At 50.1% G+C, this 23,327-nt stretch overlaps 1 protein-coding gene across 3 annotated transcripts in view; it reads left to right on the top strand.

Annotated features, from left to right (window-relative positions):
* Positions 1–5,636: 5,636 nt before the first annotated feature.
* The window catches only part of LOC102070796 (uncharacterized), a 34,473-nt gene continuing 16,782 nt past the window's right edge, over positions 5,637–23,327 (top strand). The window contains exons 1-6 of one of the 3 annotated variants that reach the window (XM_074552849.1): positions 5,637–5,770; positions 6,217–6,423; positions 8,275–8,436; positions 10,691–10,820; positions 16,235–16,291; positions 17,395–17,593. The gene's annotated coding sequence lies outside the window, so the exon portion shown is untranslated. Of the gene's footprint in view, positions 6,424–8,274; positions 8,437–10,690; positions 10,821–16,234; positions 16,292–17,394; positions 17,594–20,999; positions 23,123–23,327 lie in introns of those variants that run through there. The other 2 variants (XM_074552850.1, XM_074552851.1) reach the window with 2 other exon arrangements.

Genomic DNA, 23,327 nt, shown 5'->3' with positions numbered 1-23,327 from the left:
TCTGGAATTAACTCCACTCACCAGAGCTGCTGGACCTGGGGTGTTATGGGAGACCTCAAGGCTTTAACCCTTCCCTCTCCAAGCAGAGATGATGGATCCCCAAATCCTGCCCAGTCCTGGGCTCCAGGTGAGGAATTTCTGTTCTGTCTCCACATCCCCACAGCTTCACCCTGGAAATCAGAGCTGCTCCCTGCCCTGAGAAGGATCAGCTGCAAGGGGCAGAATTCCCTTTTTCCCTAATTAATTTTCTTTAATAAGTGAATTTTAACCTGTGAGCACTCACTCCGTGACTTTTCCATAGGCAGCCCCTGTGCCTTCCTCCCCTCCATCTGCTCCAGAGCAAATCCCAAAGAAAATCCCTCCTGGAAAGATGAACCCAGAGGCAAACACCCTGCCAAGGTCTGACCCTCTCCAGCCCAGGAAATTCCCTGGCTACTTTTGGAGCTGGCCCGAGGCTGAGCACGTTGGAAGGCATTTAAAATCCCATTTATTGCAATATTCAGGGAGAAAAGGTTTGGGTATTACACCCAGAGGTCCTCCACAGCATCTCCCAGCAGCCTGAGGAGGTTTTATTTTGATATCTATTACACTGTGGTGTTAAATACCTGATATTAAGAGGTATTTATTGAAATAATTATTATTGTTGTTACTATTAATATCATAATAATTATTATTTTATATATATTTTTTTTATTTTTATTTTTAAAAATACTGGGGTTTTTGGCCCAGTCTCTCATTCCAGAGGTCGGGATGCAGAGCTGGGATCTCGGGATTTCTTTCCCTGTCCCGATCTGCAGGCGACAGTGCCCTCTAGTGCCCCCCACCCCTGCCCAGCCCCTGGCACAGGAACCTCTCGAATCCCCAAATTTTTTAGGGTTTCTGGCTGTGATTCCATCCCAATTCATCATTCAGGCGGTGCCTGGGGATGTCGGGGCAGTCACGGTTATCCCTGCAGGGAATTTCCATCTTCCTGTTGTTGACGGGGATTTTTCCCACTTTTATTCTATTTTATTCCTTGAATATATATATATATATATTATTCTATTTTATTCCTTGAATATATATATATAATATCATATATAATACATATATTCATATATATAATATATAATACATATATACTATATATGAAATATAATAGGTATTACGTATTATATATAAAATATTATGCACTTACATTATATGCAATATATGCATTTACAATATAAGCATATACATTATACATAATGTATAATACGTATTATATTATATACATTATATATTATATTATATCTATATATCTGTGTTAATATATATTTTTTATTATTATTATTCCTGGAGGATGAGGATCCTGCAGAGCCATGGAGCACATCCTGAGTGCCTTCTCCAGCTCAGGGACCATCGGGGTCTGGGTGCTCAGGCCTTGGAACTGCCCAGGGAGGTTTGGAGGTGTCCCAGGAATGCCTGGAGGTGTCCCAGGAATGCCTGCAGGTGGCACTCGGGGCTCTGGGCTGGGACAAGGTGGGCATCAGTCCCAGCCTGGAGTTCTTTCCAACCTCAGCAATTCTGGGATGGAAAATTCCTTTTCCCAGAGCATCCCTGCACTCCCCAGCTGGGAATGGCAGAGCTGGGAGCTCCAGCAGGGCCCTGGGTGCAGCTCTAACACCACGAGCCCATCGGTGTTTGTGGGCATTTGTGTTCCTTGGCTCTGCCAGGGAAATCTGCTCCTCCAGGGCTTCTCATTAAGCAAAAAACTGATGGGAGAGGGTGAAAGTGGAGTTCTGTGTCTGAGCTCTGGGGCAGTGCAGCCGTTTTGAGCCGTTCAGCTGGGGAGGACGGGAGGGAATTTTCTCCGGTGAAACACAAAAATTTCACTTTCCCATTTGGAGAATCGGTCAGCGCGTGGAGCAATGCCTGGAGTAACAACCCGATCCCTGTGGGTGCAGAATAAAAGGGAAACACCTCAGGATTTGTGTCCAGTGAAAAACAACGTGTCCATGATGGAAAACCTTGTGGGGTTTGATGCTAATTTTCGTGGTCACCTTGGCTGCGCTTGAGGAAGTGGCCGGCGCTGCCAAGAGCGAATTTCCCTGATGATGGATGAGGAATCAGAGCAGAAAATAAATAAATATCAGCAACACCTTTTCTTTTTCCTGCTTTTCTGGCAGATTGGTGTCATCCAAGGTCACACATTTGGGCGCTGGAAGTGCAGCCAGAGCTCGGTGCTTTCAAATCATGTTTGAGTCAGAGCAGCTTCTTTAAGGGCTGGGTTTAAAAAAGAAAGATTAAAGTAGAGAATCCAAAAAAAAAAAATTTCTGCTTTGAGGCTCTGAGGGCAACCAAACTGGTGCTTATTCCTGGGGAAAAAGGGGAAAAATCAGGAAATTCTGCTATAAAACACAGCGAGTTTTATTTGTGTGGAATCTCAGTCATTCTACAGGTTTGGAGATGACCTGGAAAGATTTCAGGATTGGGGGATTGGTTTGTTTGGTTTGATTCTGGTATTTGCTTTTGGGTTTTTTTGTTTCTTATTTTTTTATTTCTTATTTCTTATTTTTTATTTCTGTCTCCCTCTCCAAAAAGGAAGGAAGGAGATGTGTGAGGTGACAGCAATGCCACAACCCCAGAGGGAGGAGGACAGAGCTGGTGTGAGGTGAGGGAGAGATGGAACAAACAGAATTTATGGCAGCCTTTGGAAAAATGATAAATGGAAGCTGTAATTTTTATTGGGAAAGGGGAGCAGAGCACGGGTGAGGGAGCAGAATAATCAAAAAAGCATAAATTAGAGATGGGGTTTGACAGGAGCACACAAAGCTTTTGGCTCGTGGATGGGGGGAGTTTCTCCTGGAGTAAAACCCAGGGAAATGCACAGGAATTACCTGCAGGAAGCTTTTCTGGGAAGTCACTCTGGGGTGAAATTCTCATTCTGTCGTGGTTCCATGGGCATTCCCAGTGCTCCCAAACCCATCCTGCAGCCTGGGCAGGGTTTGTGTCTTAGGCTGGAAATGGGGGTGTGTGTTCTATTTCACCTGTTAGAGGTGGGGCAGTTTTCTTCTGTTCATTGGGCAATTTTCCTTAACTCTTCCACAACCAATCCTTCCCCCAGGAGACATCTCCTGTTAATGGGCCATTAGTTATTAATTATCTTCTGTCCATGGCCAGTGAGCTGATCCAATCCCAGCATCCCATGGGGAGATGCTCCGCCCAGGGGAGGAGCCAAGCATTCCTACCTGGATCCAATCTGAGGTTTGGAACATTCCTACCTGGATCCAATCTGAGGTTTCAAGCATTCCTACCTGGATCCAATCTGAGGTTTGGAACATTCCTACCTGGATCCAATCTGAGCTTTGGGACACCCCAGCAGCCTCTGCCCCCTGCATTCCCAGAGGAGCAGCTTTCTGCTGCCCTGCATGGCCAGAGGGAGCCCAGGCCCATCTGCAGCAGCCCTGGAGCTGCAGAGGAGAACTCCCCCCTCGTGCAGGATCCCTGCTGCAGCAGAGCCACAGCTGGCACTACTGCATTTGCATTTTTAATTTTCCTAGTAAATAACTGTTATTCCTACTCCCATATCTTTGCCTGAGAGCCCCTTAATTTCAAAATTATAATAATTCAGAGGGAGAGGCTGTACATTTTCCATTTCACAGGAGGCTCCTGCTTTCCTTAGCAGACACCTGGCTGTTCAAACAGACAGCTTGGAGCAGCCTGGGGGAGTGGAAGGGGCAGGAATGAGATGAGCTCCCAGCTCCCTCCCATCCCACACCATTCCCTGCCCTGAGGATGAGCATTCCCAGAGGATTCCATGGCTCTCTGTGGGCAGGGAGTAACTCCAGGTGTGCAGGAGCAGCCAGGAGCAGGAATGCCCTGAGCATCCCTCCAGGAGCAGGAATGCCCTGAGCATCCCTCCAGGAGCAGGAATGCCCTGAGCATCTCTGCAGGAACAGGAATGCCCTGAGCATCTCTGCAGGAACAGGAATGCCCTGAGCATCTCTGCAGGAACGGGAATGCCCTGAGCATCTCTGCAGGAACGGGAATGCCCTGAGCATCTCTGCAGGAACAGGAATGCCCTGAGCATCTCTGCAGGAACAGGAATGCCCTGAGCATCTCTGCAGGAACGGGAATGCCCTGAGCATCCCTCCAGGAGCGGGAATGCCCTGAGCATCTCTGCAGGAACAGGAATGCCCTGAGCATCTCTGCAGGAACAGGAATGCCCTGAGCATCTCTGCAGGAACGGGAATGCCCTGAGCATCTCTGCAGGAGCAGGAATGCCCTGAGCATCTCTGCAGGAGCAGGAATGCCCTGAGCATCTCTGCAGGAGCAGGAATGCCCTGAGCATCTCTGCAGGAACGGGAATGCCCTGAGCATCTCTGCAGGAACGGGAATGCCCTGAGCATCCCTCCAGGAGCGGGAATGCCCTGAGCATCTCTGCAGGAACAGGAATGCCCTGAGCATCTCTGCAGGAGCAGGAATGCCCTGAGCATCCCTCCAGGACATTTTCCACCCCACTTCTCACCCCCCAGCCTGACCAAGCCTTGCCCTGAGCGTGTTTTTCCCCTAAACCTGTGGGTTTTTTAGATCTGAATCCATCTGCAAATCCCTTTTGATGGCAGAAACGAGCCAGATTTCCCTGGGAATTGTCCTGTGGATTAGTTCAGCAAAGTGCCTGAGCCCTGAGCCGGAGCAGCCTCGGGATCTCGGCGGGGCAGAGCTGTGGAAGGCAGGGATGGAGCAGATGTTGAGTGCAGGGAGAACACCGGGAGCCTGCGAGGATAAATCTGAAAAATTAACACGTGGGAGGCCGCAAAAAGGAGCAATGTGTTTTGGTAATCACCGGGAAGGGCCGGGCCCTCCTCCCGCAGCTCCCCAGCCCCGGGCACCGAGCAGATGTCACTCAGCCCCTGATTAACACGTTACCGAATTTCTGCCCGCGTTTCATAAAAGTTTTACGTAACATGCAGGTAATTGCTTCCAAATGGCAGGGGAACAATGTGGCCCTCTGTGCATGGCATTGTTTCAGGTCAGGTGAAAACTCCTCTGGTTGCCTCCACATCAGGGGAAATCCCCCAGCCAAGACCCCGCAGCTGCTTTTGTAAAGTTCCAGAGACAAAGGGAAGAGCAGAGCCCTCAGCACGGGAAGATTTGTTCCCTTCAGATATCCACATGAAGGGAACCTGCAAAAAAATGGGGAGATGCTGTTCCAAGAGCGTGGAGGGACAGGCAGAGGGGGAATGGATTTAAACTGCCAGAGGGGAGGGATGGATGGGATATTGGGATACAGGAATTCCTCCCTGGGAGGATGGGAGGCCTGGCACAGATTCCCAGAGGAGCTGTGGCTGCTCCTGGATCCCTGGAATTGTGCAAGGCCAGGCTGGACAGAGGTTGGGACAGTGGAAGGTGTCCCTGTCCATGGCAGGGGTGGCCCTGGATGGGCTTTGAGGTCTGGTCCATCATGGGACTCCTGGAGATATCAGGATGCTCCAATGGCTCTTTCCTGTCCAGGTCCAGTGCTCTCCATCCCACCAGGACAAATCCCCTCCGGATCAAAGCCCCCAGCCCAGGGCAATGAGGAGCCAGTCTGGAGAAAACGGAGCAAAGTCTGGATAAACCTCATGGAATGCTGATGCCTTGATTTTTTTTTTTTTTTTTTTTTTTTTTTTTTTTTTTTTTGCCTTCTCTTCCTGCAAAAATCTGTTTGAGGTGTGTGGGTGTCACCTGTGCATGGAATGGGATTGGGATCTGAGGATTTAGGACACAGGAACACCACCTGACCATAGAATGGAATCTGAGGAGCTGTGTGAGCATCACCTGTGCATGGGGCGGGATTGGAATTTGAGGATTTGGGACACAGGAACAGCCTGGCAGGAGCTGTGTGAGCATCACCTGTGCATGGGATGGCATTTGAGGATTTGGGACACAGGAACAGCCTGGCAGGAGCTGTGTGAGCATCACCTGTGCATGGGATGGCATTTGAGGATTTGGGACACAGGAACAGCCTGGCAGGAGCTGTGTGAGCATCACCTGGCCATGGGATGGGATTTGAGGATTTGGGACACAGGAACAGCCTGGCAGGAGGGCTTTGCCTCGCTCCACATCTCTGTGCTGAAAAGCAACACCTGCTGAGCTGAAACCCTGTGGCTCCTTCCCCATTCTCCAAGGCAAACACAGACAGTTCCATTCCCATTCCCAAGCAATCCATCTCCCAGCATTTCCCTGGGTTTCTGTGTGCTTTGTTTCATCCAGGGCCGCAGAGCTTGGACGCCTTTTCCACCTCACATTGAGCTTTGGATGCTGCCTCCTTTCCTCTCCTGCCTCCATAAAGAATAACAGTGGCCCTTGCTGTGTTTTCCCTGGATCTTGCGCTGCTGGAAGCCAAAGGGAAGCTGAGGAGGAGGAGGAGGGCAGGAGGATCCTTTTCCCCAGGCTCTTTGGCCTCTTCAAGCCTTCATGGTGAGCAGCAAATTGTCCTATAAAAATTCTCCTCCTGAGTTTTATTTTGCTCAGGATCGAGGCCCAGCTTGGAATTTTGGGATTTGAATGTCCTAGTTTTTAACTGAACAGCAAATCTAAGAGAAAAGGGCTGAAATCCAGTGGGTTCTGCCTCTCCCTGAAAACAGAAGGAAAATCAGGACCCCATGTCCAGACCAAGAGGGAAGAAAGGCTGGGGAAACACCTGAGCATTCCCTTTTTCACTCCTTCCTCCCTTCTTTCCTGTTCCAGCCTAGCTCTGTGGACAATATCCTGGGAAGTGTGTTTGGGGCTTGCTGAGACGCCTCAAAAAATCACCCAGAGGCTGGAATGACACCCGAGATCTCCCCATTTTACCCTGATTATAAATAAGGTGCTAAGCAGAAATTTCTTTCAGAAAGGAATTTCTTCATCCTTCAACCTCTGAGCTCTGGTTCCCAATGCTCCAGCTTGGATTATCCCCTAAAAAGGAAATTTCAAACCACATCCTCCTTTCCCTGTTGGATCCCTGGTGCTTTCCAATGGCCTTGGGAATGCTGAGCAACATGGGGCAGTGGAGGTGTCCTGCCCATGGCAGGGGGCTGGAAAAGGATGATTTTAAAGGTCCTTTCCAACCCAGACCATGCCAGGATTCTGTGCTGGAATCACTGGGCAATATTTTGCCTTTGTACCTTGATTTGGGGGGGGGTTTCCCAGAGGTTTCTAAGGGATTTGAAATCTGTGCCTGAGATTTGTGGTTGGTGCCACTCTCTGAGCTGGGGTTCTCCAGAGCAGCTTTCCTGGGATCTGAGGCCCCTGGGAGCCTGTTCCCAACAATATCCTTCCCAGCTGGCCCTCCATGGCCGGGCAAACCCCATCCCCTCTGGTTCCCTTCAGCGCATCAGCCTCTCCCACTCCTTGGGACTGCCAATCTGCACCAAAGCGGGGCCAAAACTGCTCTGACTTTGGTTTTCTCTTTGGAGCTGCAGATCCAGGGTGGAGGATTTGGGATGGGCAGGGCTGGGAACAGCATCCTCTTGGCCACAGGAGCACCTTCAGCTGCACAGAGATGGAGACAAATGAACTGGAGGAAGCGTTTCCTCTGCCGAGGGCTCTCACCCGCGAGCTCAGGGGTCAAGAGTTGAGAAATGAAGAAGAGAGGAAAAGGGATGGAAAGATCCATCTTCCCTCATGAAATCCCCAGAGCAGGGGGCATTTGGAAGTCATTTTCCACCGGGTGAGAGCGTTTCTGGCCCTTTAGCAGACATTATTTTCTCCTCAAACCTCATAGATTTGGCCGGTGGGAAGTGTTTCCCCCAACCTCAGGGGTGTTGGAAAAGCAGAATTACCCTGGGTGCAGGGCTGAACTTCCACACTCTGGTTTGTGTTTTGGGCTAAGAAGGAGCCAAATTCCCACTGCAAATTGCTCTGTCCTGGAAATTCCAAGATTTTAAAGGGCTCAGATGCAAAGAGGAATGAGGGGTTTGGATTTGCTGGGAGGGCTCTGATAAAACCCATGCAAGGAGAGGCAGCAGAGGTTCAGCCTGGCTAAAGGAAATCTAAATAAAATTCCTTTCTGGAAGGAAGTCAAGAAAATTATTTTCTTTCTGTGTTTCTGCCTCTCTTCTTCTGGCTTATAAAAACACCTTGGCTGGGATATTCCACCAGCTCTGCCTTTTATGAAAAACCCCTGCTCGGGCTGTGCAGATTTCACGCTGTTCCATGAAAGTAAAATTTTACGACCAGAAGCTGAAATTAGGAAGGAACTTTTTTTTGCTGTTGTTTGTTGTCGTTGTCATGGCTTGGGTTTTGTTGGTAGCCAGGAGTGTTTGTTTATTTCTGCTTTTTCTACAGCACAGCCAGGTCTGAGCTCTCCAGGGTTTTTGGGGATGCTGCTCCAAACAGGTGCTGAGGCTGAGCAAGGGCTGGGGATGCCTTCCCTGGAGCAGGAAGGGTTCTGTGGCTCTCTGAGGACAGAGGTGTGGGAGAGCAGACATCCCTCTGCAGGGGACACAGGTGAGTGTGGAGCAGCCTCAGGGGGTGACAAAGTGGCTGTGACAAAGTGGGAGCGATTCCCTCCTCCCCTTGGGAGAGGCAGAGCCTGTGGATCACAGCTTGCTCGGAGCTCCCATCCAACACCAGCTGCTTCTTGGCTGGTGAGTGCCAGCAGGCTTTTTCTGCCATTTCTCACTTGAGATGGAGCACTTCTGGCTTTCCATTAATTCCTCCTCTTCTGCTAAAAAAAATCCTATGGAAAGGAGAAAAAAACCCATTCTAAGAGGTCACTTGGTCCTTCTTTAGTGGGTGAGCTCCAGTGACCCTGAGGGGCTGTGACATCTGAAGGGGTGAAGGGGGAGTTGCTCAGGGTGAGATAAAAGCCAGAGTCATTCATTCCAGTGTTGGTTCCTCCTGATTTCCCTCTCCAGGGTCCATCCCTGCATCCCTGGGACAATTCAGAGCCCCCTGGTTGGTGGGAACGGTGACCTGGGACCACCCACCCAGCCCAGCTGTGACTGCAGGCTCCTCTCCCTGCCCAGGGGGTTCCAGGGCATGGATCTGCTCTCCCTGCCCCAGAGACACCCCAGTTGGGATGGGGGATGCAGGCCAAGCCCTGAGCCCTTCCTTTCCTCCCAGCCCAAATGTCTGTGCAGCCCCAGCAGATTTGTGGGGAGCTGTGAGTGTTTCACCAGCTCTTTGTGAATAATGCAGCCAGAAAAAGGGGCAGCCTTTCCTTCCAGGGCCTCTCCAGGCCAGGATAACCCCAGGAGGGATTTGGCTGCCGCCAACAGAGGGTTTTGTGGTGGGCAGTGCTTTACAGCCCCTTTGTTGGAGCAGGGCCGCTCACCCAGCATCAAAGGGAGGCTCCGGGATGGGCTCCCCATAAATCTCTCCCCTCTAATCCTTCCCTTCCCTTCCCTTCCCTTCCCTTCCCTTCCCTTCCCTTCCCTTCCCTTCCCTTCCCTTCCCTTCCCTTCCCTTCCCTTCCCTTCCCTTCCCTTCCCTTCCCTTCCCTTCCCTTCCCTTCCCTTCCCTTCCCTTCCCTCCCTTTGCAAACTGGGGAGGCTGGAAGGGCAGCCTGGACAGAGGTTTAACCCTTTGTGCTTTGGGGGATCTCCTTGGGAGCAGAAGGAGAAGCAGGTTTGGGTTGTGCTCAGCAATGAAATCCCAGAGGCAGATCCAGGAGCTCCTCTGGACGTTTGCTACTCCAGCACTGGATATCAAGAATAAATCTGGCTGCATCACAGTAACTTCAAGCTGCTTGAGCCATCAATGCAGAACTCTGAGGGTGATTTTGGGGTTTGCACCAACACCTTTGTCCAGGCTGGGTTTTGCGAGGCTGGACTGAGCTGTGGTGCCAGCAGTTCCTTGGTCATGCAGGGATTTTGATGCTCCCAGTGCCACTGGAGGTCAGGAGCAGGTACCAGGCCAGCAGTGATCACCTGAGGGTCACAGCTCGAGCAGTGTGGAGAGCCTGGTTTAAGCATGGCTTAAAGAAAGAGGCCATGAAGGTATTCAGCTGAGGGAAATATAGAAGCCTGATGTGAAGCAGCCTTTCCCAGGCTTGATCCTGTAAATAATTAAGGTTCTCAGCCACCTTTTATATAAACAACAAGATTCTCAGACCGTTCTGTCCTTGGCTGCTACTGGGAACAGACGGCCAGTCTGGGAACAGATATAAAGGTTTTGAGAACTTTTCATATCATGGTGAGAACACTGATCTTGGTTTCAGTAAACTAACTTCAGGTATTGGAAACAAAAGGAGGAGCTGAAGTTTTCTCTACAGCCTGTCGGGAGCTCAGATTTTGCAATATGCATGAAGTGAATTACCACTGTTATAAAAAGCGCCTAGTTGTTTAATAAATCGGAGTCAGATGCTGATCAACAAAGGTGGGTCTCTCCCTCCATCTTCAATAGAGCAGAGGATCCCTCTGTGTGTCAGAGGATTCCCACCCTCCTGCCCTGTTCCCATCAACATTCCCAGTCTGGGATATCTCCCTGCCCAGGACAGGGTGAGCAGCAAACCCAGGGCCAGCGAATTCATCTCTTCCTTCCCCCATCTCCATCTCTGAGGCACCGAGAGCTGAACTTTGTGTCCGTGTGGCCATAAAAGAGCGGGGGTTTTTTCAAGGCAGCTTTCCAGCAGCGATGAAAGGTCCTGCAGCGGGCAGAGCTGCTCTGGGAATGGAACAAATTGTGGGTTTATGGCTCCCGTGTGTGTGGGGGGCTGTAAATCTCCCAACTTTTAACGCATCTGTTCTTTCCCGAGCAGGCTACCAACGGCTCGAGGAGGAGAGGGAGAAATATCCGACATTTCCTGACACGGGCTGCCCTCGGGAGCTCCTCAGGAAGGTTTTTAAAGGAATATTTATGGATGATCCTGGTGAATCAGGCCCTAAAAGGTACCGAGAAAGGGCTGGTGTTCATTAACATTTGGGAACTGTGCATTGAGGATTTCCCTGTGGAGGGGCAAAAGAAATGGAGTGAAAGTGAAGGAGCTCTCGAGTTAATCCCGTTCTTTTTTCAGGTTATTGTTGTTGCTAAAAATCAGAACCTTATTTTTGATGAAGGAGAAAAAAATTACTGAAAGTCCATTTTTGATACGATTTTCCTCAGAAGTTTCTTTCCAAAATTCCATACTGAGAAAAATAACAGAACGTCGAGATTTGTGAAATCCCTCAGAGATTACTCAGTATTAATTACTCTGGGTTTAGTAATAGGAAAATTAGCAGAGCATGGGTTGGTGGAAGAGCAAAGACTTCCTGGGAGAAGCAGCTGGGCCACTCCTCTCTGTCAGGGGGATGTGCAAAATTCCAGGAACAACCAGGAAGTCACATATAAAATTCATAAAAATAATTTCGTCCTTGTCCTCACAAGCTTTGGAGCTGTAGTACTTCAGGTGTGCCTTCCTGGCAGCCAGAAGGACCTTGTTGAATTTTTCATCCATTAAAAAATGCTTGGATTTGGCTCTGCTCAGCTCTGGGTGCTCTTGGAACGAGGCAGGAGGTGAAGAGCTCAGCCTGGGCAGAGCAAACCTGTCCCCAAGCCCTGAGATCAGGGCCTTGGAGAGGCAAGAACATGAGGATTTTCTGCCCTGGGATTGGGATTGGGGTCCCAGAGAGGCACTGGGCAAGAACATGAGGATTTTCTGCCCTGAGATCAGGGTCCCAGAGAAGAACTGGACAGGAACACGAAGATTTTCTGCCCTAAGAGTGGGATTGGGGTTCCAGAGAGGCACTGGACAGGAACACGAGGATTTTCTGCCCTGGGATTGGGATTGGGGTTCCAGAGAGGCACTGGACAGGAACACGAGGATTTTCTGCCCTGGGATTGGGATTGAGGTCCCAGAGAGGCACTGGACAGGAACACGAGGATTTTCTGCCCTGAGAGTGGGATTGAGGTTCCAGAGAGGCACTGGACAGGAACACGAGGATTTTCTGCCCTGGGATTGGGATTGAGGTCCCAGACAGGCACTGGACAGGAACACGAGGATTTTCTGCCCTGAGATCAGGGTTCCAGAGGCACTGGACAGGAACACGAGGATTTTCTGCCCTGAGATCAGGGTTCCAGAGGCACTGGACAGGAACACGAGGATTTTCTGCCCTGAGATCAGGGTTCCACAGGCACTGGACAGGAACACGAGGATTTTCTGCCCGCTGAGCTGCCGCTGCTCTGCTCCATCCCCAGGGGAGGGAGGCAAGGAGGGGTGCAGAGGCAGGATGGCTCCAGCAGCAGGACAGGGACAGGCTGGGGTCCAGCTGATCCTTGCACAACAGCCCCTGGAGTGTGCTGGGAGCCGTGCCCGGCCCTCGCTCGCTCACTTCTAACCCAATGCTGCCTTCTCACCACAGCCATGCAAAAGGAGGGTTTTGCTTCTCAGTGACCTCATGAATGCAAGCCACTGCCAATTCTCCATCCATCTTGGCGTTTAAAACATCAACACCTCCCTCCCCAATGGAAAGGGAGTCAGAGGTCCTGTGCTTCCCTGTGCCCTTTGCTCTCGCTCTGTCCTCAGCTGGGGATTGCCCTTTAGGGAAGCCCCCTCTGCTCCACTAAACTGGATTTGCAACTGTGGCCTTGTGATCCTGCGCCCAGAGCTGCAGTGGGACTGGGAGCAGCCCTGGGGCTCCTTGCATTTGTCACTGCAGCTCAGGAGCTGCTGTGGGACAGCCGGGTTTGGTCCATGGCTGGGTGCGTTGGGTCCATGGGTTTGGTGCATTCCCAGCCCCTCAGAGTGGGTGCTCCAACTCTTCACTCCCACGTGTTCCCAACATCTCTGCTCAAAAGAAAGCTCCATCTCTCCCTCCGGTCTCCTTTTTGCTGAGACTCGGCCTGGAACTTGCACAAACCCTCCCCAGAAATAACCCTGGCGCCTCTCCCAGCTGTGGGCGTCAGGACTCCAGCTCAGAGAAGGGATGGCTGAGATCTCATTCCTCTTTGTGGCACATTTTGGTCACCTCTGGCACCTCACTGGTACCAGATTTACAAGGTTCCCCCCCTCCCCAGCTTTCTCCTCCTCTCTGGCTCAGCTCTGTCCCTCAGAGGGCTCTGGAAGCACCAAGGGTTTTCTTGGTGAGGAACGTGGCACCCACAAAGCTGTAAAAGTGGCCAATAAATCCAGGGAATCTTCCTCCCTTTGCTGCTTCCTTTGGGATGACATGAAGGTGCAGCAGAGAGGATGAGGCTGGGATCCCCTTCTGTTTGTTCCCCAGCCTGTGGGTAATTTTTCTTCTGGCCCGAGAAGAGTTTTGAGAATTATTTTACAGAGGAAAAGGGAGGGATAACGACCAAGGGTGCTCGTGGGCTCTTCATCCTTGCTCTGGGAAGCAGCATTTAGCTCAGGGGTGGAAAATCAAAACTGGGGGCAAAACCAAGGGCCTGGTGCCCAGCTGGTACAAATTGGCCAAATCTTTAAGATTTTAATGAGTTTCACCCCCAGGGTCACCTGTGTAACTCCCTCACATGCATGGGAGAGGCATTATAAGGAGAAGGGGAAGTTGTTCCTCTTGGAAATCTCTCCACCTTCTCTGTGCAGAAGGGAAGCTGAGTCCTGGCTGATGCAGGCAGGTTGGAGGAACTTTGAGACAAGGATTTGGCTTGGCTCTGTGCTGGTGTGGAATATCTTCCTATTGAAGCACATAAATCACAGGAAAATGTCCCAAAATGGTGGGAATGAGCCTTGAGAGCAGCAGCAGGAGAGGTTCAGGAGGGCTGGAAGGGCAGCCCTGGCCATGCTCTGAGGACAATCCCCTGTCCTGGGGGTCTGCACAAGCCCAGGACCCACCGGCAGTGCCCGAGGGGTGACCAGAGCTCCTGGGCTGGGGACAGCCCTGCAGGGACATCCTTTGGGGTGAGTGCTCAGCGGGACCCTGCCCCAGTCTGAGCCATGGGGATCCCCATAGCCAGGGATTGTGTTAATCCAGCTGCAATCCTGCTTTTCTCCCTCCCCAGGGCAAGGCTCTGATTCCCTGGGCTGAGGTGGGAAGCAGGAGCCCTTCCCAGCCCTGGCCATTCTCTGGATTAATTTAAGATGCTGTGAAGTGTGAGGTTTGGGGGTGGGAGATGCTGTCTAAAACTTGTTTGGAGGCCTGGCTGGATAAATCCCTGTGGAATTTAATTTAACTGAGCTGACACCAATATGAATCACAGCAGCATTCCCAGCTCTTGGACACTTCCTACCAACTGCCTGCAGGGCTCTTGCTTTTTCAAGGGGAGACTAAAAGCATCTCAAAAACTATTCAAGTCCTAAAATAATAGTGGGGTTTTTTTTTAAATTTCACTGAGGAAAAAACAACATCTGCTATAAAAATCTGCTGGCCAGGGGCAGCGGGAGCAGATCCCACTTCTCAGGGTTTGGCTGGTGGAGGCTGGAAGTGCCTCAGCCCCGTGATCCCAGCACATCCCAAAGCTGTGCCTCATCTGTCTGCAGGATCAGATGGACACAGAGAGGCTGGAGAAGTGGGGATAAAAGCAAAAGGACAGAGGGAATTTGATGGAAAGAGGAAGGAAATGAAAGAAAGGCTTCCAGGAAAGGGAAGGAGACAACGCTGTATTTATAAATAGTGGGTTGAAGTGAAGGCTCTGGGACACAGGCAGGCTGCTGCACAATGAAATCCATGAGGTAGCTGTCTGTTCCTGGGATTTAACTGAAGAGTGACATCTCTTCAGAGGCAGGAAAGTGGTCAGGACTAAGCATGAAACATGTAAGATGGCAGAATTCAAAAGGATAAACATTATTTGATACCTTATTTATAGGGCACCACAGGGGAAAGGTAAAGGTTTCAGAAAAGAAAGAAGCACTTTAATTTTATCTGGAGATTTTCCAACAATAAAATCTAATCCATCATTCTCCGTGTGTGACTGCTCTTAATGAAAATTTAGAGGCTGTGAGTGAAATTTAGAATTCCCAGGGGATGCTATTAGGAAGATGTCTAGCAGCTATGCAAAACCTGTTAGATCAGAGCCCTGCCAGAGGCTGGCCAGGGCTGCAGTGTGAAAAGGACACCTCGGATTTCGGGGAGCCGAGGCCCCACCAGCCTCTCCCAGTGGGATTCCTTGGATGGATGCTCATCCCAGGGCTGCCCCCAGGGTCAGGGACACCGAGATCCAGCCCCAGCAGCTGTGTTGATCCCAAAAGAGAGGGATTTGGGCCATTTGTTTATCACCCATGGTGCTGAGAGTTGTGGGTTTCTCTCGTGTGCTCCCCAGGTTTTTTAACTGATCCCAGTTAAGAGCTTTTGGAAGAAGCAGAGAGAAAATCTGTTTAATCAGAGATCCTGGAGTGGTTTGGGGTGGAAGGGAATTGTGAAGCTCATCCAGTTCCAATCCCAGGGTGCTCCAAGCCCTGTCCAGCCTGGCCTTGGGCACCTCCAGGGATCCAGGGCAGCCACAGCTGCTCTGGGAATCTGTGCCAGGGCTGCCCAGCCTGCCAGGAGGAATTCCTGAATCCCAATATCCCACCTGAACCTACCCAAGGTTGCTCCAACCTGGCTTTGCACTCCTCAGCCCATCTTGGAGCTGCTCAGGGCCACAAAGTGCCTCTCATCCCTGCTCATTTCCAATCCTCTGCACTTTATTTTTAATTAAAGCAGATCACCGGGCTGTTTCCAATAGTTTTTAATGGTCAAAAAGGGGCTTTGATTATACAGACAATAATGTTCAATTATTGAAGGGTCTGCATGTACATCATGAATCAGTTTAATACCAAAGTCACTGCCAATTATTCAACTGATTCAGGATGAGGCTCCATCAGAAAATGTTAAATCACAGGATAAATCTGTCCTGGGCAAGGCTGTAGTAATCAAAATTCTCTCAAAGCAGAAAAAGCTTTTCTAAAAGCAGGAGGGAAAAAAGGTTACAGCTTAAGCCAGACATGAAATAGTAATGCCAGATGTTAAACAGTTGACTGAAATTATTGGCAGCTATCAGATGCAAGATACTACTGGGTGCAGAGCTCTGCCACCAAGTTTGTAATCTGGGCAATGGGCTTAAATATTCCTGTCATTTTCTGCCTATGGATGAGAGGCAATTTGGATTATAGAATAATGACCTCCTAATTCTCAGCAGATGAGCATCAGCCTCCTGCAACATCAAAAACCAACCCAAGTTTAATGTGGAACCTTCAATGAGAGATGGTTTTAAACTCTGTAATTCTGCTGGATCTGTGGAATTAAGCACAAGGTGCTGCTGGGACCCCTGTGCCTGCAGACAGCAGTGGGAATCTTGAGAATTCCTAAATTACCAAACAAAACACCCAAAAAAGGGTTCACAGATTTCCATGTCAATCTTTTCTACCCCAAAATTTGCTTTATTTCAGTTTTTCCATGAATTTCTGTGCTGGAGAACTCTAGTAGCCCAGGATCACTCGAAGCAGGTACTGCTGTCCATGTGGGGTCTCAATCCTTGGGTGGGTCTGCCTTTCCCCTCCCCATCCCATCCCATCCCATCTCATCCCATCCCATCCCCTCCCCATCCCATCCCATCCCCTCCCATCCCATCCCATCCCTCCCATCCCATCCCATCCCATCCCATCCCATCCCATCCCATCCCATCCCCTCCCCATCCCATCCCATCCCATCCCATCCCATCCCATCCCATCCCATCCCATCCCATCCCATCCCATCCCATCCCATCCCATCCCATCCCCTCCCCATCCCATCCCATCCCATCCCATCCCATCCCATCCCATCCCATCCCATCCCATCCCATCCCATCCCATCCCATCCCATCCCATCCCCAGGGGGATGTCCAGCAGGATTTGGGGGCCTGCACTGGCACTGATTTATTGTGCAGCACGTGGGGTGTGGGATCCTTTGGGACTCCAGCCAGGTGTCCTGCACCAACCCCTCCTGTGGCATCAGCCATGAGGGAAAGATGGGAGCTGGCACCTCCAGCTGGGGCCAGGACTGGACCAGTCAGGGATTTTTCCCAGGAGGATCAGTCAGGGATCTTTCCCAGCAGGAGCCTGAGCACCTCCTGCCCTGCAGGGTGAGATCGGCTCTCTCTCCATGCTTAGTTTGGGGTATGTCAGAAACAACTTCTCTAGTAACAGGACAAGAGAGAAACTCTAGGTGGGAAATTGGGAAGGAATTCCTCCCTGGGAGGGTGGCAGGCCCTGGCACAGATTCCCAGAGAAGCTGTGGCTGTCCCTGGATCCCTGGAAGTGCCCAAGGCCAGGTTGGATGGGGCTTGGAGCACCCTGGGACAGTGGAAGCTATTGGGGGTGCAATGGGACGGTTTTTAAAGCTCTTTCCAATCCAAACCCTTCAGTAATTCTGAATTTCCATGAATGGAGCTCTCCACAGGCACAAGCACAGCCCCAGCCTGTCCCACTCACTGCACCCTATAATAAATTGTCCCCCACGCCTGGGCTGAGGCTGACGTAACAAAACTCAGCTGCTCAGATGAGCCAAACCCCACATTTGCTTGAATTTTGCCTCTTTTCTCCCTCTTTTTCTCCCTCCTTCCCTGCTACAGAGCTGAGAGCCTGGACAGCATGGCTGGGTTTGTTCCTGCCTCGGCAGCAGCAGGAACATCCCAGCTCCAAGGCTGGAGGATGGGTGAGGAAAGGGTCAGGACACATCCCCTGACTGTGAGCTGAAGAAAAATGTTGGCAGAGCAAAGCTTGCCACAGGAAGAAAAGGTTGTCCTGGCTGTTCATATTCCTCCACATGGGGTGAGTAAAACTGTCGGTCAGACTGAAGCGTCTGATGCACAGAGGGGAATAAAAACTCATTAAAGGGCCAAAAGGAAACCCTATTAAAATATCAAATATAAACCGGAGGAGACTTGATCACCCAAGCGCTGGAGGAGTGTCAGGGCTTGAATGAATCTGACTTTTTTCCCCCTGAAAGCGGAGGAAATGCGTTTTGTGGAAAGCCAGGTGGGATGAGGGGCAGGTAGGGTGTCAAAGAGCACTGATAATATTTCAGGGCCTCGCTCGGAGCCGGGGATATGAAGGGGATTTATCCGGTTTTCGGCGGGGAGGAGAGTGCTGGCAGATTTTTGAAGGAATTCCAAGGAGGTTCAGACTCATCTGGTTCTTAAATCGAGAGCTCTTGGCCGCCGCTGTGCCGGGGCAGGAGCATCTCCAGCGCTCACTGCCGAGACTCTGCCTGGCTCAGGGAGCAGCACCGGTGGCTCTGGGTGATTCTCCAGCTCTGGCCTGCTGAAAAGCCAAAAAAAAGAGCATTTCATGTGTTCTGAACTACCCAGAGAACCATCCTTCTCCCAGCATCCCGCTTCTGGTTTATGTGGTCTTGAGAGAGGAAAGAAGTTAGAGGGAAAGAGAGCAGAGCAAAACATTTTATTTCAAGCACTGAAATCTGTGTTAGTCCTGTCAGTGCTGGAAGGGATGGAGCCTGGTGTCCATTTGTGCCTCAGGGCTGACGGACTTTTAAACCAGACTGAACTGGGGCTCTGTCAGGCTTTCACCCCTTCCTACACACCAGGAAAACCATGTGGGGGGAAAAACAGGATTTATACCTCACCTAGAGCAGCTCCTGCCTGGTCAGCACCCAGAGTCCTCTTTTTGGGGGTTTTTTCCTGTGGACTCCTGGTATCTCATAGGGGTGAAAGCTTTTCCATGGTTTGGGAATGTTTGTCCCATTTGTTCCTGGATTTGAAGTTTTTTGGTTGTAATTAAACTCAGAGAAGGAATGAATGAAGGGTTTCTCTCTATTACACGTTTGTTAATGGGTTACCTTTGGGGTTTGGAGCTGTTGTCCAGTTGGTTGGCACTGGACAACAGCTCCAAATTCAGGAATGAGGTTGTGAGGGGAACATCACTGGGCCATCACCCCAGGAATTTCATTCCCTCACAAAATCAGGGTTCAGGCAACAGCTTGTTTGTAATTTGGGTGGAACAGGCCCTGAGCTTCACCCATGCTCCTCACTCTGCTCCCATTTCCCTCCTGCACAGTGAGGCACGTTCTTATCCCAAGCCTTCCTCCTCAATCCAGGATTTTTTTTGACACCTGGGCTGGTTGCCTCCCATCTCAGCAACACCAGGGTACAAACAGGGCCCATCATTCCCTCACAGACACTTTAGAATCACCTAAATCCTGTTTCCTCCTGAAACCTGAGCTGGTCCCACACAGCAAAGCGCTGAGGGGCTCCCCAAAGGGGAGAAGGGGGGATGTGCCCTCAAAACCCCACAGAGAAAGCTTGAAAGCCCCACAACTCTTTCCCAAAAGCTCAGTTCTAAGAATCTCTTTTCCATTTCCAGCTCTCCCATCATTTTTGGGGCCAAACACGCCCAAGAGGCGTGATAGGAATCAGCTGGGGTGGGCTCAGCTGCTGGATTAGCACCTGCCCAGGTGGGATTGGAGGTTTTGATCCTCAGAGCCTTTTCCAGCCCTCTGATGTATCCCAAACCTTTCACCAGGTACAAACTGTGCAGCAGAATGAAGTAGCAGTGAATGCAAATGGGACGTGGAAAGGTTTTTGAACAGATGTTTTAATGGTCTGTTTGCTGTTGTGGTCAGAGAGAAATTCCCTTTGACTTGAGGAGCTGGAGGGTAGAATCCCACTCCTCTGAAGGTGGAGGGTAGAATCCCACTCCTGTGGCCCTCAGCTGCTCATTCCCAGGGGGCTGAGTTCTCCAGGTGATGTCCCAACAGCCGCAGAGTCTCCTGGAAGCAGGGATGTGGGAATCACCTGTCAAATATATAAATCTCTTTGCATTTCTAGCTGTGGTTTGAGATATTTCAGAGAAGCTGTGGTTGCTCTGGATCTCTGGCAGTGTCCAAGGCCAGGCTGGACAGGGCTTGGAGCAATTTGGGATAGTGGAAGGTGTTGGGATTGGAACTGGATGAGCTCTAAGGTCCCTTCCAGGATCCTCTGATTCCATGATGTCAGCCCCAGACCTCGAGCTTGGCTGGATCTGGGCACAAAACCCACCAGGGCAGAGCAGACCGAGCTCAGGCGATGCGAAATTCAATATTTTACACCCACACCACTAAAAATAAGCCGCCGCCGCCAATTCTTCATCTGGAAAGAGGAACCACCGATGTCACTGGGTCTTGGACAAGGCACAGCACTCAAGTCCTGACCATATTTAGCCATAAGATCATCTCCCAGGACTTCACAAAGTCATGGAATCACAGGATGGTTTGGGTTGGAAGGGACCTTAAATCTCATCCAGTCCCAGCCCCCTGCCATGGGCAGAGAATCAGGAATTTCTGCATGAGAGCAGAGTTTTAGAGAAAAGTCTTCTGGCCAAGGGCCAGTTCTGCTGTTGTTATTCTCCCTGCTATCTCCATACTTCAATTCATCCCCCAAATTGCTGTGTTGAGTTACTCGAGGTTGCTAAAACCGTGTAGTGCTAAGGAGGCAGCAACAGGAGGAAATTATGTCTCTAGAAAATGCCCCACACAGCTGAAATCAGGCCACCTCTTCAGGTGTCAGGTTTAGATTTTGTCATTGTAAGCAGAGAAACTTGAAACATTTTGCCTAAATGTGTTGAAAGCCACAAAGATTATGCATGGAATAAATATTCATTTGCAGGAAGAGGGATTTTTTTTTAAAATGCATGAATATTTCAGGCAGGGTGTGCAGTTTCTTGAAGGAAAAGGTGATCATATTCTGAGTGCTGTTTAAGTAGTTGCTAATATTAAGGATATCAGGAATTAAAGGTATCAGGACACTTCATTTTTAAGATGAAACCATGGAATAGAATTCCAGAATGGTTTGGGTCGGAAGGGACATTAAAGACCATCCAGTTTCAACCCCCTGCCATGGGCAGGTTCTGCTTAAGTTAAAATCCTTCCTAGATTGTCTTTAACTGATTCTTATTAGTGAAAAACTCCCTCAGAATCAGTCCTCAAACTTTCCCTCCCAGGTGCTGTAACACCATCACTCAGCGGAACAACTTTAACCACAAACACATTGCCCTTGTAGCCCTGAACACCAGAAAATATCTTTATTTTATTCACAGGTCCCGTCGGCTTTTTCCCGGCGAAAACTCGATTCCCTGTGCCAGCAGCACATTAAGACATCGCAGCTTCAGCTCTCCCTGCTTCAGAATTCCCTTTTTTTTTTTTTTTTTGAGGTCGAGTCCTGGCTGAGGCTGTGTGGAGCTCTGGTACCACCTAGTGTTATTACTGGGGGAAGCCTCAGCTGCTGCATGCGGCTTTTCCTCGCTGATGTCGCGACAGAAGGTGGCGATAGGGGTGAGGAGATGCAGTTACAGCATCTCCTCCTCCTCCTCCAGCAGCGAGCAGGTGCAGCAGGGCTGGGAGGGGAACGACTCAGAATCACAGAATTCAGGAATATCCTGAGCTGGAAGGGACCCCACAGGGATCATCCAGTCCTGCACAGAATCCTAAAAATCAGATTTCCCTAGTGAGGAACCTGCAATGGGTCTACTCCTGTGCTGGGTGCTCCTGCTGTAACTGGAGCAACTGAATTATTGTGATTATCATGAATTATTGTGATTATCTGAATTACTGTGATTATCATGGAATTCTGGAATGGGTTGGGTTTGGAGGCACCTTCAAGATCATCTCATTAATTACTGTGATTGTCATGGAATTATTGTGATTATCATGGAATTCTGGAATGGTTTGGGTTGGGAGGCACCTTCAAGACTGTCTCATGAATTATTGTGATTATCAAAGAATTATTGTGATTATTATGGAATTCTGGAAAGGTTTGGGTTTGGGAGGCACCTTCAAGACCATCTCATGAATTATTGTGATGATCATGAATGATAACCACAATTATGAATTATCATGAAATTACCGTGACTGTCATGGAATTCTGGAATGGCTTGGGTTGAGAGGCACCTTCAAGACTGTCCCATGAATTATTGTGATTATCATAGAATTATTGTGATTATTGTGGAATTCTGGAATGGTTTGGGTTGGGAGGTATCTTCACAACCATCTCATGAATTATTGTGCTTATCATGGAATGACCATCACGATTATGAATTAATGTGATTATCATGGAATTCTGGAATGGTTTGGGTTTGGAAGCACCTTCAAACCCATCTCAACCCAATTCCCTGAACAGACCAAGCTCCCTCAGCTGCTCCTCCCATGGCTGCACCTCATGGTGCTACTCCTTTGGAAGCTCTCCCACAGCTTAATAGCTTACATTTTGGTAACCAAAACTGCTCAAAATATTCGAGGTGGGGCCAAGCCCAGCGCAGAGTGTGGTGTTGTGGTCTTCACTAATGAAAAATGTAACTAAATTCTCAGTAAGAACCAATCAGGTCCTGGCAGAATGGGTGTGGTGAGTCACAGTAATTAATGGCAATTGGTCTGACTGCGGCCACTAAATGTGAAAAAAGGAATTAGTTATTGCTGGAAAGGGTGTGGGAGTCAAAGTAATTGCAGGAGGAATGGGTGTTAATATTTAATAACGACTAAATTTGAAAGAACCAATGAAGGATTGCCTGTGGGGATTTAAGAAAGTTCTCCGTTTGAACTTCATGGAGAAGCGTGCAGGCTTGATATAATTGTGAGTATGAACTTCATCCAGGGTCAGTTTAAATACAAACAAAGTTGTATGAATATTAATGTTCATACAACTGTGATGGGGGAATACATGTTAAATGGGGAATATGTAGTATTGGGACTGTACCTCCCTGCTGCCTCGGCCAAGGGGGAAAGGAGCAGGGAAATGACGATAAAAGGAAACTGTGCCTTCCAGAAACTACAGAGAGACCCCACAGAGGTATGGGGCAGTGTTCTCTCTCCGTTAGCCGAATAAAGTTGATTTTTGCAGGATTTTCGCACCTCTCGCTGGACACTGCCTTGTCCCAGCGGCACTTCCCGCACAGCTCGGCGGGGTGTGCAGGGTCCGCCATGGCGGCCACGGAGACACAGGGGAGAGCCCTCACAGGGCGCTGCGCTGATGCCGCTTTCGCTGAGAATAAAGCGTTTATTTAACGTTTTTACTGAAAAAAAATAGTTTTATTTTACGCGTGGCAGCCCTCAGCCCGTGCCCTCACCCAACATGGCGGCGGCCCGCAGGCCTCAGGCGGCGCCGTGAGGGCGGAAGGGCGCGCGGGGCTCGGCCCGGAAGCGCTCGGACCTTCAAAGAGTGGCGGGCGGCGGGAGCGGGGTCCGGGTGAGCGGGAAAGCCAACGCCGGGAATCCCGGGAAAACGCCGGGAAAACTGCGGGAATACTCCGGGAATCCCGGGCAGGACGGCACGGCTGGAAGGGCTGAGCGGGCACCCAGCGGCTCTGGGGGAGGTTGGTCGAGGGGTGCGTTGGGAGAAGGCGGTTTGGGGCTGGGGGGGCGAGCGGCGTGTGAGGCGTTGGGGGTGCCGGAGGGAGGGAGAAATTAAAGGAAAGGACTTTAAAAACCGTCCAGTTTCAGCCCCCTGCCATGGGCAGTTCTGCTTCGGTTAAAATCTTTCCTAGATTTTTTTAAACTGATTCTTGTTAGTGAAAAAAT

This window comes from Zonotrichia albicollis, chromosome 16 (assembly GCF_047830755.1).
Source record: "Zonotrichia albicollis isolate bZonAlb1 chromosome 16, bZonAlb1.hap1, whole genome shotgun sequence".
Taxonomy (NCBI): Eukaryota; Metazoa; Chordata; class Aves; order Passeriformes; family Passerellidae; genus Zonotrichia; species Zonotrichia albicollis.
Note: the sequence above shows the minus strand (reverse complement) of the source record. Positions and strands in the feature narration are given on the sequence as shown.